Source organism: Manis javanica, chromosome 3 (assembly GCF_040802235.1).
Source record: "Manis javanica isolate MJ-LG chromosome 3, MJ_LKY, whole genome shotgun sequence".
NCBI lineage: Eukaryota > Metazoa > Chordata > Mammalia > Pholidota > Manidae > Manis > Manis javanica.
The window spans coordinates 86,326,803-86,345,156 of record NC_133158.1 but is presented as its reverse complement, the minus strand read 5'-3'; the positions used below and the strand labels follow the sequence as shown (position 1 = coordinate 86,345,156).

Genomic DNA, 18,354 nt, shown 5'->3' with positions numbered 1-18,354 from the left:
TGCAAATGCTATCTGATTATGCAGGAAGGAAGAAAATCCTCATATGGTCCTGATAGCACATGGAATTTTGGTGGGTCTTTTAGTTTGTTAGATGCAATAGTTACCTATTATTGAAACAACAAGAAAAAAACAACAATTAGAAATAATGGTATACTATGGTTATACTGAAAGTCTTACAACTTCATTAAATGGTCAGTATTTAAAATTTTGGGGCAAATCTGTTTGTTATTGTGTATATGTGTGTGTTTACAGACATATAATAGAAAAATGTCTGTAACACTGTCTTCCAGGGAAAATTTGTCATAGGATGGGATGAAGTCCAGTATGTTTGAAAGTGAAAGTCAAATTGGTCTTTATTTATTTGAAATCTATTTAATTCAATAAATACACTATTAGAGCAAAAAGTGGTGCCTTTTTATTAGGCCATAACTACTCTCTTTCAAAAATTTAAATAAATGCCGTGTTTATTTTTTTCTCACTCATTTAATTTTCCATTTTTCCATTTGGTGTCTAAGTAATATAATGTTAATGATACTAGCATCTATGCCTACTTTCTGTCTATCTGTTCTAAGATCATAGCCTGCTTTGATGATACTAAGAATTTATTTTATTGGAGGGCCATTAACAGAGAACAAATTCAAATCCCATTAATGGTCTTGCTCAATTAGTGGCAGATGTTTCAGAATTCATGGCATACTGCCCTCAGTTAAATGGAAGCTACTATATTTCAAGTTCAACTGGAGTTTAGCAGGAACTAGAAACTGTGCAAAACCTTCATGATTATGGCCATGAAGGGACCCTTCAATTATACTGTTCCTCAAACACCTTTAATCTGATTCCATATTGTATACATGCTATATATTACATTATAAAAATATAAATTAGCTATTTTTTTCTAAGTCAAAATAATATCAGAAACCCTGAAATGTTTTAAGAATCTTGGGATAAAAACAAAATCAAATGCAATTACTGTTATAAAAAATTATTTATTTTTCATCTATCTCAGACCAGTATTTAAAATGGGTTACCATCATTATTCACATCTTTAATAATACCAATTTGAATAACATTTAACCTTTATTGAGTCCTTACTATTTTCTAGGTCCTGAACTAAATAGGTTTCATTTCACATATCCTTATAACAATACCCAAGTCCTTGTTAATGCTTCCTAGATTACAGAGGAGGGATCTGGAAAGAAATTGAGAAAGTCTAAGAAAATTGTTCAAAACACTCAATAAATAATAGATAGCATTTCAAACCTAGACCTAATTCCCAAATCCATGTTCCCACTGATTCTGGCATAGCATTTCCCTCTCTATTTCATAGCTAGTTGCTTGCAACAACTTTCTAAAATAATTACTACTGTAAATCTAGAAACTACTGTGAGATTATCACAAAAATGTATCACAAAAAAATTCAACTGCTCTGAAATGCTTACTATCTTCCCACTCACTACTGGGGTACCTGAAATGATCATTCATACGTTCACATTCGTCTTTGAATAATTGCCCCCAAACTCTTGTCTCACCACTCCCATAGATGTCATCTCTTCTTCAACTGCCTCAACTATTTCACATTCCCTGAGCAAATTCATGCTTTTCCCTCTGCCCTGACTCCCTCTCCAGCATTCTGGCCTTTGAAATTGTGCCTCCTTAAGGCTTTTCCCAAATATGGCATTTCTCCCCTGAAATCATTTCTAATCTCTATTCATCCTTCATCCCTCAACCATCCCACAGTTTTTATAATCTCTGTGTCCCAGTTTTCTCTGATTTTCTGTCCACTGGCCTGTTGATTCCAGTCTTACTCCATGTCTGTTACTTGATTAATGTGATGTTTGGTCAATCAGTTGAGTAAAGAAACCTCAGAACTGTGCCCCATATGTTGCTATGTTGATTTCTTTCTTGTAGAACTTATTTTCAGGTCTATATTGTAAAGACCTATTTTATTTATTATAAATACCTATTTATTTTTAGGTCTATATTATATTTGGTAGCACACATTCCTCTAATAGTTTCTACATTTTTTTGCAAGTTGGCTTGATTTTACTTACTTTTAAAAATCAGAGAAGAGTTTGCATTACCAATAATAGAACAGGGACTAGAATTCAGTGCTTTAAAAATTTTCTCTTAGGGAGATGGGGAGAAAAAGTTTTAAACTGTAGACTGATTAGTTACATTAACTAGGGTGACCTTATGATTTATTTTCCAAACTGAGACGGATAACAGGATAACTATAATTCAACCAGGACAGTCTTGGGAAATATTGGTACCATTAACTAGCTGGATGATCTTAAACAAGTCATTTAAAATCCTCGGGACTCAGTCTCCTCATCCACAGATAACAAATTGAACTAAACATTTGAGATTTGACTCAAATTTGTGAAAGCCATAAAATATTTCATATGCTATAAAATATACAGTGGTATTGAAAATTTGTTTTATTTTCTTTTAAATGCTTTACTGTATATTTTGGATTTTGAATTTTGGATTCTGGATTCAGGGTTATGTGAATACAGGAAATTGTAGTGGCAAAGAACTCTTCTGGAAAATGATAAAATTTAGAAAATGATTACCTGAAATTAAGGATGAGATCTCTTTTCTATTAACTGTTAAAGAGTTCAGAAGCAATAAAAATTGAGTGGTTAGTAGCACAACATAGCCTATTATAAAATAAACAGATATTGAATACAATCTTCAAGTTCCAAAGAGTTGCTGTGCAGGAGAGGCTTTGGAAATGTATAGAATTCTGGTAGGTAAGATATGGGGATTGCTCCTGGGAATAGTGCATGGAAGTGGATATGAGAAAAGGGTTTATGATTGCTTGGGCAAGTGTTTTAGATCTTTCTGGCTAATCAACTTTAAGGGTACTAGAAATATGTTTTCTTTAATGTGTTTCATTTAAATCAAATATTAGTATTGATTTAATTTTGATTTTTTTGTTTCATGTGGAAACTAAAGTCTCCTCCATCCTACCAAAGTGACTTTAGAGGTGTGTGGTCTGTTTTCATACTGTGTACTCTAATGTCTAGAAGTTACTTGCATTTCTGAATTATCTCAGCCTCTTTATGTAGCATTTTTATACAGTCATCCTGTTACCTCATCCCAAATGCCAGGAAATAGCCTGACCAGATGCAGATAAAAATATTACACTCTGTTTTAATGCCATTATTTGAATTTCAAAAAAGAGGAAATGATCCTTAATTGTAGATTCAATTGTTATTTGCAGGTGCAAAAGGGAACTTTGGCTGCCTCATTTAATAACCTGTTCCAAGAGTTCAAAGGTGAATTAAAAGGATAGTACAATTTAATATATGCTTGATTTAACTAGGTGTTGCCTAGAGAACTTTATGAGCCCTTCAGGGAAAGAACAGGACATTATATTAGGAAAAGAAACTTCTATTAGCTAATCACACAGCATCAGAGAGGTGTAAACCTGTTTTTTAAGATATCCTTGCTTATCTCTTGCCAAGAAAATGATTAAATTTGTTGCCATTCATAGTTTGCATTTGGAAGACTTAATATGTCTGATACTTGCCTACTCCACATTTCTACTCAAATAATTTAGCTTCTGCAGAGGGATATTGTATTACTGTGGGAAAGGAAAACAAAAGAAATGTGGGGACTAAATGGAATATGTTTCTTGATTTCTACATTAACTGCTTTTGAGGTTATTTCTTCTTTCATCTGTTGTACCAGAAAAAAAGCAACAAAAAAGTTATGTAGTGCATTTCTATGATTGATTATATGCTGGGTTAAATCCTTAAACAGTAGAATTATTTTCTTCAGTTTCAGATTCTTCAGTTTCAATAGCCTGATGTTTTGTTGAAAATTCCTATACATTTAAAAAATCTGATATGAATTAGAAGAAATCTTTTAGATTGGAGCACACAAAATTTTTCTCCTTAGGTAAACAGAATTGTGTTATACTTAATATGAAATTATCATGCTACATCTAGATACAATCATTTGATATGGATATAAGGTCTTTCTTTTTCATTCATTGTGAACTGTCTATACATGGACTTTAAATTTTATCTAAATGCATGCTTCAGCTGCACCAATCAGAATGAAATATTGGTTTGAAGCTTTGTTTTCAAAGGAGTTTTCTACAACCAAAGTTTGGCTTCTTGTTATCTTCATAAAATGTAGCAGAGATCTCAGTTTAAAAAAGACCATCTTAAAAACAGAAACAAGGCTTACGCAAACTTAAAACAAATTCTTGAGGTTCTAATAAAAAAATCTATAGTTCTTAGGAAACTTTAAAAATTAAATAGCTAGACATTAATGCCAACAACAGAATTGGAAGGCACAAATCTATATATCTCTTGTACGCTTGCTATGCTCAATTAAGATACATGTATCTCCTATATATGGGATACACATAGGCACACACATTCACACACAAATCAAGTCCTGTTAATTTCTTTTTGCCATCTAAAATCTTTATTGAGTATTCACACACGTATTGCAATATTTAATTTCCTTCTAATTACATAACTAAGGGAAACCATAATAGGTTCCCATGAACATGAACACCCACACGTAACTTGACTGTAAAGGGTTATGCAATGTTATCTACATAATTCGGATTTCTACTATATAGTGAGACAGTGGCAATTATTTAAGAATACTATGAATGACAATTTATTGATCATATATGACTTTCTAGACATTTTACCAAGCACTTTAGCTATAATTTTACATTTATTCCTCATAACAAACATACGAGATAAACACTATTATCTTCATTTTACAGATGAGGAAATAGTCTTACAGTACTTAAATAATCTCCCCCAGGTCATAGAGCTAGAAAACAGGAGTTGCGGCTATAATTTTTGTTTATTTGACCTAGATATTTAAAAAATACCTTATCAAAAGTAATAAAATTCTTTTAACCCTGTTGCACAATTTCTTTCTGATTACATTGAGTTCTTATAAAGTCTTATAATTTTTCTTATTACACAGAAATTTAAGTATGAGCAATAATTATATATTATAATTAATTAAAAATTAGATATTCTCACTGCAATTTTTCAAAATATAATTAAACTTCATACTTCTAGTCCAGTTTTATAACCAATCCTTCAGTTGGTACAAAAATAGAAATAAATGTTGTCTGTTTGCTTTTTAACGATAATGCTAAAATACAAATTGTATACTTAAGGGAAATCAAGCCTAAGCAAGTTGTGGAAATAACACAGAAGCATAATTTTCCTAATATAATGATTTTAATGCTTTTTTTCTTACACATATTCCATGCTCTGATTAGTTATGTGATTTAATAATATTATTTCCAGTATGAGTGGGTTTGTAAACATATTGTTTATATTAAATGTCTGGTGTTTGGCACTGCTGTTGAAAATAAACATCTGGATTTTACCTCCAATACTTTAAACTGTTGACATAGCAATTTTTGATAGCACTGTAAGTGAGGAGCATATAAAAACAATGAGCTTGATATGAAATAGAAAAAGGGTGTAGGAGTAGGAGTTAGGAAAAAGGAGTGCAAATTGAGAAAAGAGGTGCATAGATCTGGGTCAGAGAGAAAAGGTCAGGAAGATGAAGAGAAAAGTCTTGAAAGGTATGGAGAGGATGACTAGAAACAGATGCTTGCAGCAGTCAGGGGAGAGGCAGCGGGAGGGGAGCGTGGTTCTGGAGGGTATTTATCCTTTAAAGATAGAGACACCAAAACTAAATGCCTTTCTATATCCAAAGAAAAAGACCAAAAAGGATATTTCTTATTCACCTTTGAAGTCAAATTTAGTATGTGTGGACCCTAGTCATCATTCTTCACAAAATGGTTAATATTAATATCTACTGAAAAGGGTTGTTTTAGAGCAGTAAGAAAGTTCATGCATATAGTAAGGACTGAGTCAATGACATCTATTATTATTACGATCATAATTATTTTGATACTACTTTATTTGCCATTCCCCAGTTTTCTATGAATAGAAATATTTGGGAAGTAGAGACCCAGAAAAATAGTGAAGGAGTAATGTATCATTAATTGATTTGAGAGAGTTGTGATAACAAAGGCCTAGATAGAGTTTTTCATTTTTCGTTCATACTTTGTAATGTTTTAGGAAAAATGTACAGCAAAACCCTTTTTTGTTATATCACAGATAATGCTTTCAAAGAAAATATTGCAGGATTGGTTCTTATAGGAAGACTTTAAAATTTGCACATTTTGAAACAGAAAATATTAACTAGGTAAATAAATAACCAAAAGGTGATTTATTTTGTTTGCAATTAGTTTTTTTCCCCCTGGGATTAGTTGAAGAAGTACTGGAAAAGAACAACACTGGAGTTCAGACAAAAATCTTTTAATCATAAAATCAAAGGGCTGAGAATAATTACATTAATCTTTTAAATGGAAGATCTTTTTAAAAGTGATCTAAATTAGTGAAAATTTAGGTGAGGACATTAATAGTAGTTGATTTCAAAAAGTCCTATAAGCTTATTTTTGAATAAGCAAAAGGTTATGAAGTGCCTATATGCAGCATATGACAGAGTACTAAAATGTTATCTATCATCATGACAATATTTTGAGTTGTCATGATGAGAGAATACTTCTATTTGAAAAGGAAGACAAATACTGCTAGCTATTTGCCAATATTATATTTTAAAATATATTATTTCATTCTTATCTTAAAATGATTAGCATTAGACTATTATCAAATACACAAAGACATAGAAATATTATGTATATGTATTAACTAGTTTAATGCATTTGCAACAAAATCTGCATTACTGAAATCTAATCATTTTATATTGAGACAGCAAAAGGAGTATTCTGTTAAGTTAGAAACACAATCAAACAAAATAAAGGCAGTATGTAACTTACCAAATTATCCCCTGGAGGGTATGTTCTTGAATTTGCATAAGCAAAATATCTTGAATTAGACATGCAATATAATCAACAGGTCTCTTAATGTGTCATGGTTTTCCATAAAGTTCTTCCCTTTGTTTGCACAGCTGCTTTCTGGAGACCTGTAGATCACATTTCCCTTACATTATTGTCACTGCTGTTTTAAACCTTGTGACCACTTCCAGGAAGAAAGCTGCTCGCACAAATGTTTGATCTTAAGAACACTTGATCCACTGTTTCATTATCATTGATAGTTTCAATTTTCATATAGTCAAGATGTTTGGATTATTCAGTATACTGTAAAATTGTGACATGATTAAAAATAAGAAATGTTTACACAAATTTTAGCCCAGAGACTATAGTATAGCAATTTTTCAACATGTAGTTCCATTCAACCTTTTTGTTAGAAATATGTTATGAGGCATTTGATTACATTGATTTATTGGCTTTCAAGAGGTTCCTCAAATCTTAATCTCAAAGGCTATATTGACTCCAAAATAAAATTGATAGGCCAGTAATGACTGAACTTAATACCAAATTACATGATTAATTTTAAAGGCTATATCAAAAACACAGTGAGGTCAGTAAACATTGTATTAGCAGCAAGCAGCTAATTTGCAAGACACTGTGCTACTTGGTTCCCACCTAGGGATTTTATAGTCTCTTTCTATGTTCACCTTAATGGTCTCACTTCTCTAGTTGACTGTTTACTTTGTTTATCAGTTACTCCCAGGAAAAGATATGTACTTCTTAGAACTATATACAGGGCCCTTCACCCAACCTCATCTTTCTAAGCAGCATCACCTACCCCTCCTCTTCCAGTGTCCCATGTTACTGCGACAAGCTAATTTCTCACCGTCTCTGAATGTTTCAGATTCATGCTTTTGTGCCTTTTCATAAAATGACCTGCCTGAGTTTCAATGGTGATGTTTCAAAAATCCAGTTCATTTGCCTCTTCCTCTTTGAAGCCTTGCTGGACTTCCCATCTGACAGAGAAGTTTGCACATCTCAGAACAGCATGACTGTGAGAGAGTGAAACTGTTTTGATTTGACAGCACACACACACACATACACTCATACACTCTTCTGTTACTTGAAAATAATATGGAAAGCACTTCAAAGCCTTTTCATTTGTGTTTTTATGTTGAACACGTTGATGGTCATTATAATTAATCAAACTGATACTATCAGACATCACTTTCTATTTACTTTGGTGTCTGACACTTTATGGATTTGTTGTACTAGCTTCATTGGAAATCTTGCTCATATCTTTAATAAAATGGTCATATAGGGCGGATCATAGCCAATCTCTCAGGTATGATGATTTTTTTAAGGCAAATGATCTAGGGAAAATATTTGCAGTACTTATGACAAAAGTAGACATCATATAAAAAGTATCTACACTCAATAACAAAAAGATGAACACAGTTATTGAAACGTGGGTAAATAAAATGACCAAGGACTAAACAAGAAGAGAAATACAGGTAGCCAAAATTTAGCTGATATTCAACATATGAATATCAAAACAAGTGGTCATAGGGTGGAGGCCAAGCAAAGAGATAAATATTTAAAATATCCTAGAGCCAGAGTTTGCTAGATAGCCAAAGAGCAATTGTCTATTACTGATGGGAATGCAATTTTTCCTTTTCTTTTTTAAAATTTACTGGAGAAGAAAAATTTAGCAATGTATTTAAAGTCTTAAGATATTAAATTTTATTCTAAAATTTTAATTCTAAAAAGTAATCTAAAAGAAGCAGATATATACAAAAAATGTTAGGATAATGATCCTCAAAGCCTTGCTTTCAATTATATTTGAGGAGAATATTTAATGACATCAAAACATTCATGTTATTTCAGCTAAATAAATGAAAAAAGAAAATGATTAATATCTCATTTATATAAAAATACAGATACATAGAAACACTGGAATGATATACACACACAATAACTCTGGGTGATGAGATAATGGATGATTTTCATTTCCTTGATTACATCCTTTATTTTCTGTTTTCTACAATAAATATATATTACATTTACTATTAGAGTATTTAAATAGTATATAAGTAGTTTGTCACCCAGTTTAGCTTTTCCTGTCTTTGCTAGGACAAAAACAAATACAATTTTATTTTAAGGAGTTGTATTACCATACAGCTCTATTAGAAGAGTTATTTTCTTGACTAAGTAAATACCTAAATAAAAAAATGCATAATTAGTTTGCTTTCTAAAAATAAAATTTAATTTTAGACATACAGAAGAAGAAAAATTGTACTTGAAGTCATCTTAAAATATCATCTGCATCAATATGCACATTTTTTGTATTTTCAATATTTTGTAGTGTTTTAGTCAAGTATATGGTAGAGAAGACTGGAAAATTGTTGGAATTTGATAGGAATAATGTTAATTAGATAGGACAGAATTTGTTTTCCTGAGCATCACAGCATTTGGACCTTCTTTCATATTTATGGTACTGAGATCCCAGGTCTTACACCTCAAGAAAACCTGCATCCTATACAAAGTGGAACAAAGGGGTTTTTGTTTGAAGATACACTTGTAATAGTATATGTATATGTGTTATCTATATCTTTTTATCTTTATCTTTATCTACATCTAAACCAGCTAATGTTAACATAGGTAATCCCCAGATCCCAGATGGCCTATCAAGAGGTAAATCTTGTAAATCCCATAGTTTCTCCCAAAGTATATATGGGATGCCTTCTGTCTAAAACATTTAGGCAAGAAAGTGTATGCTATGGCAGAGAATTTGAAGGAGCTGAAAAGTGAACCCCTACGGGGTCTAATGCTTTTGTCTAATATTATTAAGGTTCTTCTCTCCCCTGATTCCCCTCACAGACAGATACAGTAAACTCCAGCTTTTGCCACTTTCAGGTATTTTTCTACAGATAGAGAACCTGCAGTTTGTATGTAAATTTAGAATCTTTGCTGCAAGCTTGACACTGTGCCTGGCAAACCAAATGACATGAAATAATTCTCACTATTTATAGGTTAGGGGAATGAGTGGGAAAGATAGCAGTTATGATTTGTTTATGATTTAACAGAGGTACATATACATTTTCTTTATGCATGTTTCTGCAACAGTGGCCTCTCTGCTCCTTTGGTGGGTAGTGTTCAGATATTGACAAACTATATATTTTCTAAAAGTGCCTCCAAAAGAGAATTTCCTATTTTGGGCTTACCTCCTCTTTCCTTCTTCCATCCCTCCCTACCTTCCTTCATCTAATGACATGATAGATTATGGTTAGCGGGGAAGAAACTTTTTATATTTCTTTGGAGGACTTATTTCATTTTAACCTCCTGACTTACTCTGCTTCAAAAAGTGGACAACGCCGAAATTTTCCATTGCTGAACCAATCCTCCTGTCTCTGGGCCACAATGGATGCTATCAGTTTTCCTCATTGGTTCTTCTTTTTCTTCCCCGACAATATACTGGACTGTTTCTCTGTTCTAACATCAACCAGATTTCCCTCAATGATGACCTTTTCCAACTGTGCTTAACTCTACACAGCCAAGTTCTTTAAAGTCAGGTTAATTATATTGTCTACACTTCACACTCGTTCCTTTTTTGGAATTGTCCTCTCAAATAACCGTCCTCTCAAAATGTTCTCATTAGTGAACTTAATGACTTTTTCTCAGTCACTGTTCTTGAAATCTCCTCACACATTGAGTTTATGGAATGCCTCTTAAAAAAATATTTCCTAGACTTCCAAAATGTCCTTTCATATTTGATTATCTTATTGCTCCTATATTGTATCCTTCATTGGTCTTCCCACCTCTCCCTCTTCCTTCCTAATTGTAAGTTATCCAGACATTCTAATATATTAGACTCTGCAATCTTTCCTTTTATTGCTGTTTGTGTTTCAGTTCCTGAAGTCATCTTTATTCCTCATTTCCTGAACATTTTCTCCTTTATTTTACTACTTGTGGCCTGTTTTGTTTTATATCTGTGCCTGGTTTTCTATCCCTTCCTTAGATGTTTATCGCATATGTACTAATAATCTTTACATTTTTATATCTATCATAATTGGCTGTAAAATAGTTCATTGAATTGAATTCCCTATTATTCTGTCTCCTGTGCCTTTGACATTTCAGAAAACTATCTTTGTGGCCCCAAAGTACTCTGGGATATATTCTAAAAAGTGATAGCAACAGCGGGCTCTTGTGGGAAGGAAAGAATGAATGCTAGCAATTTGATTCACACCATTCCAAGTTCCAACTCTTTGCCTTTATTCTCCAATCTCACAGATTTGGATTTGTTTTAGAGTTGCTGCATGCTATGCCTTTGTGATTAGGGGGTCAAGGGACAGACATGACACTTTTATTCTGTTCAGATATAGAAGCTTGATATTTTAAAGTTGTTTCTGAGGAAATTTTCTGAAGTTAAAACAATACTACAGAAGCATGAAAATTAATGGATTTTTACAGAGCATATTATTCTGTAGCCTTGTTGAACATACCCAGTATATCTAAAGTAGCTAAACTAGGCTGACTCAACTCTTTACACACCCAGCCCATGGTTCCTGTTCTTGTCTGGGAGGGGAGGACTGAGAGAATAGACAGTGTTGAATACATCTGCATGGTGTTGCTGTTTGGATTCTGGATGGATTCCTGCAGACCTCATGGGTAAGTTTGCTTCAAGCTCATTCCACAAACAGGTCCTTGCATTTGCAGGACAAACTGATTGCAGGTGAAAAATGGTAAAATTTGCTCAAAGCCCTTATTTCAAACAGAGAATTGTAGAGCTCTTTCCGGAAATAGTAGCCCAGGAACTATACTTACCGTTCCATGCATTAGAGCATTGTCCTCTCAGGATTCCTTTCCCTCAACAGGGAGTGAAAGCAGCATATAGCCTACAAGACTGTATAGCATGAAAGTAGCTTAAGTTCTATCTCTGACAGTCATTGGACTAGCAAGTCATTGGACTAGCAAGTTTCCATGAAACTTCTATTAGTGAGAGGTGCTTTTACAATCAGGAATATGTATACATTAGTGTGCATGTGTGTGTATGTATGATAGAAAGGCTTCAGAGAAGGTAGTTTTGAAGTGTAAATCTGAGGAGATAGTCTCATGCATTTATTTTTGAGAAAAGATGAGACCTGAATGTCTGAGCTCAGCAAGGTAGAAATGTCAGTCCTCATGCCAAGTAATTATGTCAGGCTAGAGCTAATGCTTGGAGAGCAGAGGTTTCTTCTGAGGTCTCCTGTTCACCTGAGCCAGTGCATCTTATGTAGTTAGCTCCCAAAAGAGGATTATTTTCTTAGAGTGATTAGTTTTCACTCTAATTTTGGTGCATTAAGAATTGACTTCCAAGAATTTCTCTAAATTTAAATCTCTTGAACTGCAAAAGTATTAATATGGGCCTAAGAGTGTTTTGGATGTTGAGAGTTTGACATGTGGAAGTCAGTTTGGTTGTTAGAAAATTTAAGTATACAAGAATACTGAATAGTTTTATAAACTCATAAATGTCAAACCAATCTTAACCAATTTTCAAGTCATCTGTGCATTTATATTCTTGTCTGGGTTTCCTGGAAGCCTGTATCTTTGATTCCTTTTGAACTTGGAACATGTACCTGTATCTAGTTGGATGGTTTATCGAGAACACAGAGCATTTGCCTCATTGTGCTATCTTTATTCAGGAGGTCTTACACTGAAATAGTAAATGAGGTAGGTTTCTGAGACTGTTTTATATCAGTTTTTTGTTTGTTTGTTTGTTTATCATTTTGTAATCATTTTGTTCCCAAACTCTTAATTGCAGATGGGATTCCTGAAATTACCGCTAGTAGTATTCCATTATCTGGAACTATTGCAATTTACTGATACATCCACTTGCTTATTGGGTTATTTCCAGTTTTGGACTATTAAACTAAAGCTTTAACAAACATATTTCTCTAAGTCTTTGTATGGGCATAAGTTTTCTCTTGTCTTGAGTAAATACTAGGAGTGGAATGGCTGGATCGTATGATACATATATATATATATAGCTTTTTAAGAAATGGTCAAACTATTTTTAAAACTTCCTGATTTTCAGTTCCCATCAGCAGTGTATGAGAGTTCCATTTCCTCTACATTCTTGTTTTCACTTAGTATGATCAACTTTTAAAATTTTAGCCATTCTAATAGGTATTTAGTTGTACCTAACAAGGTTTCAATTTGCATCTCATAATGACTAATGTTGTGAGCATCTCTTTATGTGCCTATTTCCTGTTCATATGTCATCTTTGGAGAGCTGTCCAAATATTTTGCCCATTTTTTTCTTATTGGATCTCTTGCTTTGCTATTGAGTTTTGAGAATTCTCTCTCTATACTTTTCATAACAAGCCCTTTATGAGATGTACACTTTGCAGATATTTTCTCTGTTTATGATTTATCTTTTCAATGTCTTAATAGTATCTAGAAGAAAGAAGTTTTTAATTATGGCATATTTCAATTGATTCATTTGTTCTTTTATTGATTGTGTTTTTGGTGTCACATCCAAAACTCTATGTTCAAAATCAAGAGTCACAAAGATTTTCCCCTATATTTTCCTCCAGAACTTTAATAGTTTTAGGCTTTATGTTAGATCTGTTATCCCATTATATATTGATTTTTGCATATAATTTGAAAGATGGATCAAACTTTTTTTGCAGGTATATATCCAGTTATTACAGCAACATTTGAAAGGATTATTCTCCACTGAATTGCTGTGGCAATTAAAAAAAAAACGAGAAAAACAGCTGTCCATAAACGTGTGGATTTCTGAACTTCCTATTTTGTTCTGTTGATCTATTTGTCTATCCATATTCCAATATAGACTTGTTACTTCTCGTAAGTCTTGAAATGGGGTAATGTTGACTTTAAAACTTTCTTCTTTTTCAGAGTTGTTATGTCCATTCTAGCTTCAGTGCATTTTAACTCTTCACCCAGCTTTTCATGATGTTAACATCTCACATAATACATGGCATATTTACCAAAACAAATACATTAATATCGGTACAATACTATTAACTGAACTAAAGATTTTAATAGACTTTCAGCAATTTTTCCATTAATATATTTTGGCTGATCCAGGATTCAATTCAGGACACCATGTGGGATTTAGTCATTATGCTTAGATTTTTCCAATCTGTGACAGATTCTCTCTCTACTTGTTTTTTATGACTTTGACACCTTTTGAAGAGTACTGGTGAAATATTTTGTAGGATTATCCTCAATTTGGGCATGTTTGGTGTTTTCTCAGGATAATATTGGGTTCATGGATTTGGGGGAAGTGTATTACCCTTTTTACATATTTTTGGATTTGACTTGCTAAAACTTTATTTGGAATTTTTCATCTGTATGAAGAATATTAGCTTATATATTTTTAAAAAATCTAATAATGTGTTTGATGCTGGCATCAGAGTACCACTTGATTCATAAGAGGACTTTAATTTTCTAGAATAGTATGTACAGAATTAGTATTATCTCTTTCTTAAAAGTTTGGTAGAATATACCAGTGAAGCTGTCAAGTTTTGGTGATTTCTTTGTGGTGAGGTTTTAAACTCAAATTCAATTTACTTAATAGATATAGGGATCTTCAGGTTTTCTGTTCTTGAATGAGCTTTGGCAATTTGTGTCTTTCAAGAAAAATGTTTTCTTTTAAGAGTTTTATGGTTTCATAACTATGTTAAGCTTTGATACATTCTGAGTTTGCTTTTGTGTATGGAGTTAGACAATAATCCAGTTTCATTCTCTTACATGTAGCTGTCCAGTTTTCCTGACACCAGTTGTTGAAGAGGCTTTCTTTTCCCCATTGTATATTCATGGTTCCTTCATCAAATATTAATTTACCATATATGCATGTGTTTATATCTGGGCTCTCTATCTGTTCCACTGATCTATGGGTCTGTTTTTGTGCCAGTACCAAGTTTTTCTGATTACTGTAGCGTTGTAGTACAGCTTGAAGTCAGGGAATGTAATTTCCCCAGCTTTATTCTTCTTTCTCAGTATTGCATAGGCAAAAATCTCTTGAATAAGAGCATAAACAATTTTTTCCTAGACACATCTCCTTGGGCAAAGGAAAGAAAATAAAAAATGAACAAGTGGGTCTACATCAAGCTAAAATGCTCCCATACAGCAAAAGATACCATCAGCAGAACAAAAAGGCAACCTACAGTATGGGAGAAAATATTTGTAAATGACTCATTTTATAAAGGGTTTACATCCAAAATATATAAAGAACTCATACACCTTAACAGCCCTTAAATAACCCAATTAAAAAATGGACAGGGGACCTGAACAGACTCTTCTCCAGAGAATTAATACAAATGGCCAAATGTTTCACACCACTAATTAACAGGGAAATGAAAATTAAAACCACACAATGAAATATCACCTCACACCAGTTAGAATGTCCAATATCCAGAAGGAACAACAAATGCTGGTGAAGATGTGGAGGAATAGGAATCCTCCCACACTGTTGGTGGGAATGTAAGTTAGTGCAACCAATGTGGAAAGTAGTATGAAGTTCCTCAAAAAACTAGAAATTGAAATACCATTTGACCCAGTAATTCCACTTCTAGGAATTTACCTGAAGAAACAAAAATCCCTGATTCAAAAAAATGTATGTACCCCTATGTTTATTGCCATGCTATTTGCAATAGCCAAGATATAGAAGCAACCTAAGTGTTCATCAACATATGAATAGATAAAGAAGATGTGGTACATATACACAATGGAATATTATTTACCCATAAGAAGAAAACAAATCCTACCATTTGCAACAACATGGATGGAGCCAGAGGGTATTATGCTCAGTGAAATAAGCCAGGCTGAGAAAGACAAATACCATATGATTTAACTTACTTGGAATATGAAACAAAGCAAAACAGAAGGAACAAAACAGCAGTAGACTCAGAGACACTGAGAAGTGAATAGTGGCTACCAAGGGGAAAGGGTTGGGATGGGTGGTGGGGGAAGGGTCAGGGGGATAATGGTGCACCATAATTTGCAATCACACAATATAAGTAGGTCACTAGGATGATAGTACAGCATGAAAAATATAGTCAGTGATTCTGTAACATCTTTCTATGTTGATAGTAACTGCACTAGAGGGAGTAAGGACTTAATAATATGTGTAACTGTTGAACCACTGTGTTGTATATTTGAAACCAGCATAAGACTGTATCAGTGACACTTTAATACAAAAAAAAGGAAGAATGTCCCTTTTATCTGAGTTATCTAATATATTGACATAGTAATATTCATACAATTACCTTATTATTCTTCTCAGCATCTGTAGTAATGTCACCTCTCTCATTCCAAATATTTGTAATTGATGTTTTCTCTTTTTTTCCTAATATGTCTGGTTGAATATTTTCAATTTTATTGATTTCAAAGATCCAACTTTTGGTATCCTTGCTTTTCTGAGTTTTATTTTATTGATTTATCTTCTAATTTCTATTATTTTCTTTTTTCTAGTTAATTTTGGGGTTTGGTGTGTTCCTCTTTTTCTAAGTGATTAAGGTTCAAGCTAATGTCATTGATTTGAGAACTTTCCTCTTTCCTAATATAGTCATTTAATGCTATGGGTATCTTCCCTCCTGAGTTCTGCTTTAGCAATATCCCACACATCTTTATATATTGTGTTCTCATTTTCATTTCCTGCAAAAGAATTCATAATTTTCTTCCTGTCTTCTTGTCTATTATAATAATATAATTAAAATATATTATTTAATTCTAGTATTTGTTCATGTTTCACAGATATTTGTTACTGATTTATCATTTAATTTTACTGCCAAATCCAAGAACACAGTATATATAATTCAAATCCTTATAAATTTATTGAGATTTGTTGTGTGATATGTAAAATTTTGGTGACTGTTTCATGTGCATTTGAAAAGAATATTTTGGAGTAGAGGGTTCTATGCATATCGATTAGGTCAAATTAGTTGATAGTGTTTTTCAAATCTTGTGTACCCTTAGTTATTTTCTGCTTGTTCCTATTAACTAATGAAAAAGTTAATTTCTGATTTTTTTAAATTAAAAATATGTTTTGAAAAAGGAAATAGAATGAAGGAGCAAGGAGCATCTATGGATCGGGAAGGAAGTGAAAGATACAAAAAAACTAGGCATAGCAAACTGTTGCTTTTTAAAATTACTAGGCATTTGTATTTCTTTTCTGTAAAGCTTCCAAATAACTGCTCATTTTTGTAATAGGATGCTTGTACTTTTTATTGTCTTGTTAGAGCTAATTACACATGGAATATTTATGGCCACTATATATCTGGTTAATTGTTGATATTTAAGAAAATTCTTGATCCATATGTAATAACTTAACAGTGATTTTATTGAACTTTCTGAATTTTAACATATAACTGATTTTAATAGGTTTTCAATAGTCTAAATTGGGTTTTCAGTCATATACAATGCCTAGAGATCATTTAATCTCTTTCTTTTCAATACTTATATCCCTATTTTTTGCTTTTTTAATTTAGTACATTGGCCAGATCTTCTTAAACAACATTAAATTGTAGTAGTGATAGTAGATTTATTACCTACTGGTTTATTATCAGCCTATTATGGGATTAGCTAATATTTCTATACCAACTGAATTATTTAATTTTGCTTTGAGATTGTTATTTGTTTTCACTAAGTAACTAGGTTTTTCTTTGTAGTTTGCTGAGTTTTATGAGGAATGGGCTGGATTTTATCAAATAACATTTTTGAACATCTGTTAATATTTGTGAATTATGAACATGACAAATTATGTTTACTAATAATCATTACATTGTATAAGATCAAGTTAGTGATAGTCAATAATTATTTTATTATAATCTTAATTTTTTAAGGAATTTTGCACATGAAATGTGACATTTTAATATTTTCCCCTTAATTTTAAACCATTTTAATGTTTTAATATCAGAATTATGCACAGCAGTTTCATAGAACAGATTTAGAATATTTCTAGATTTATCACATTCTGAAAAAGTTCATATAACTTTATTTCTTAATTGAAAGTTTGAAAGAACTCAACTCTAGAGAGAATTTGGGTACAGAGACTATTTGTGAGTTAATTCTTTCTTAAGGGGTATTCATTTTCATCCACAGTTACAGCTTCACTCCAATTTCCACCACTTCCTGAGTTATCTTTAGCATTTGTATGCCTTAACAAAACATACTTTTTGAAATGGAAGGGACATTTGCTGAGTAAGTCTGAAAGTGGAAAAAATTCAGAAATGTTATTTTTTCTGGTTTGTGTCTTAAATAGATTCCTGTTGGTTCCATTTGTTTTGAGTTCCTTTATTCCTCTCTGCACGACAGGAGGATTTCCACATTGTGCTCGATTTGGGGTGGGTATTTTTTGTTTTTTTCCAAGTTTTCACTGCATCTGTGTGCCAGATCTTGGTTCATCCTTTAACGTTTCACCTTTCCGTGCAATTTGGTTTCAGATGTGTCTTTTCAAATTAGCATCAAGTTAGGTACTTTTGAAGTCAGAAACATACAAAAGTCCACTT

At 32.5% G+C, this 18,354-nt stretch overlaps 1 protein-coding gene across 1 annotated transcript in view; it reads left to right on the top strand.

The window, feature by feature from the left end:
• The window catches only part of CSNK2A2IP (casein kinase 2 subunit alpha' interacting protein), a 106,421-nt gene that overhangs the window by 82,060 nt on the left and 6,007 nt on the right, over positions 1–18,354 (top strand). Inside the window, 1 exon segment of the mRNA XM_017643504.3 lies at positions 18,108–18,189. The gene's annotated coding sequence lies outside the window, so the exon portion shown is untranslated.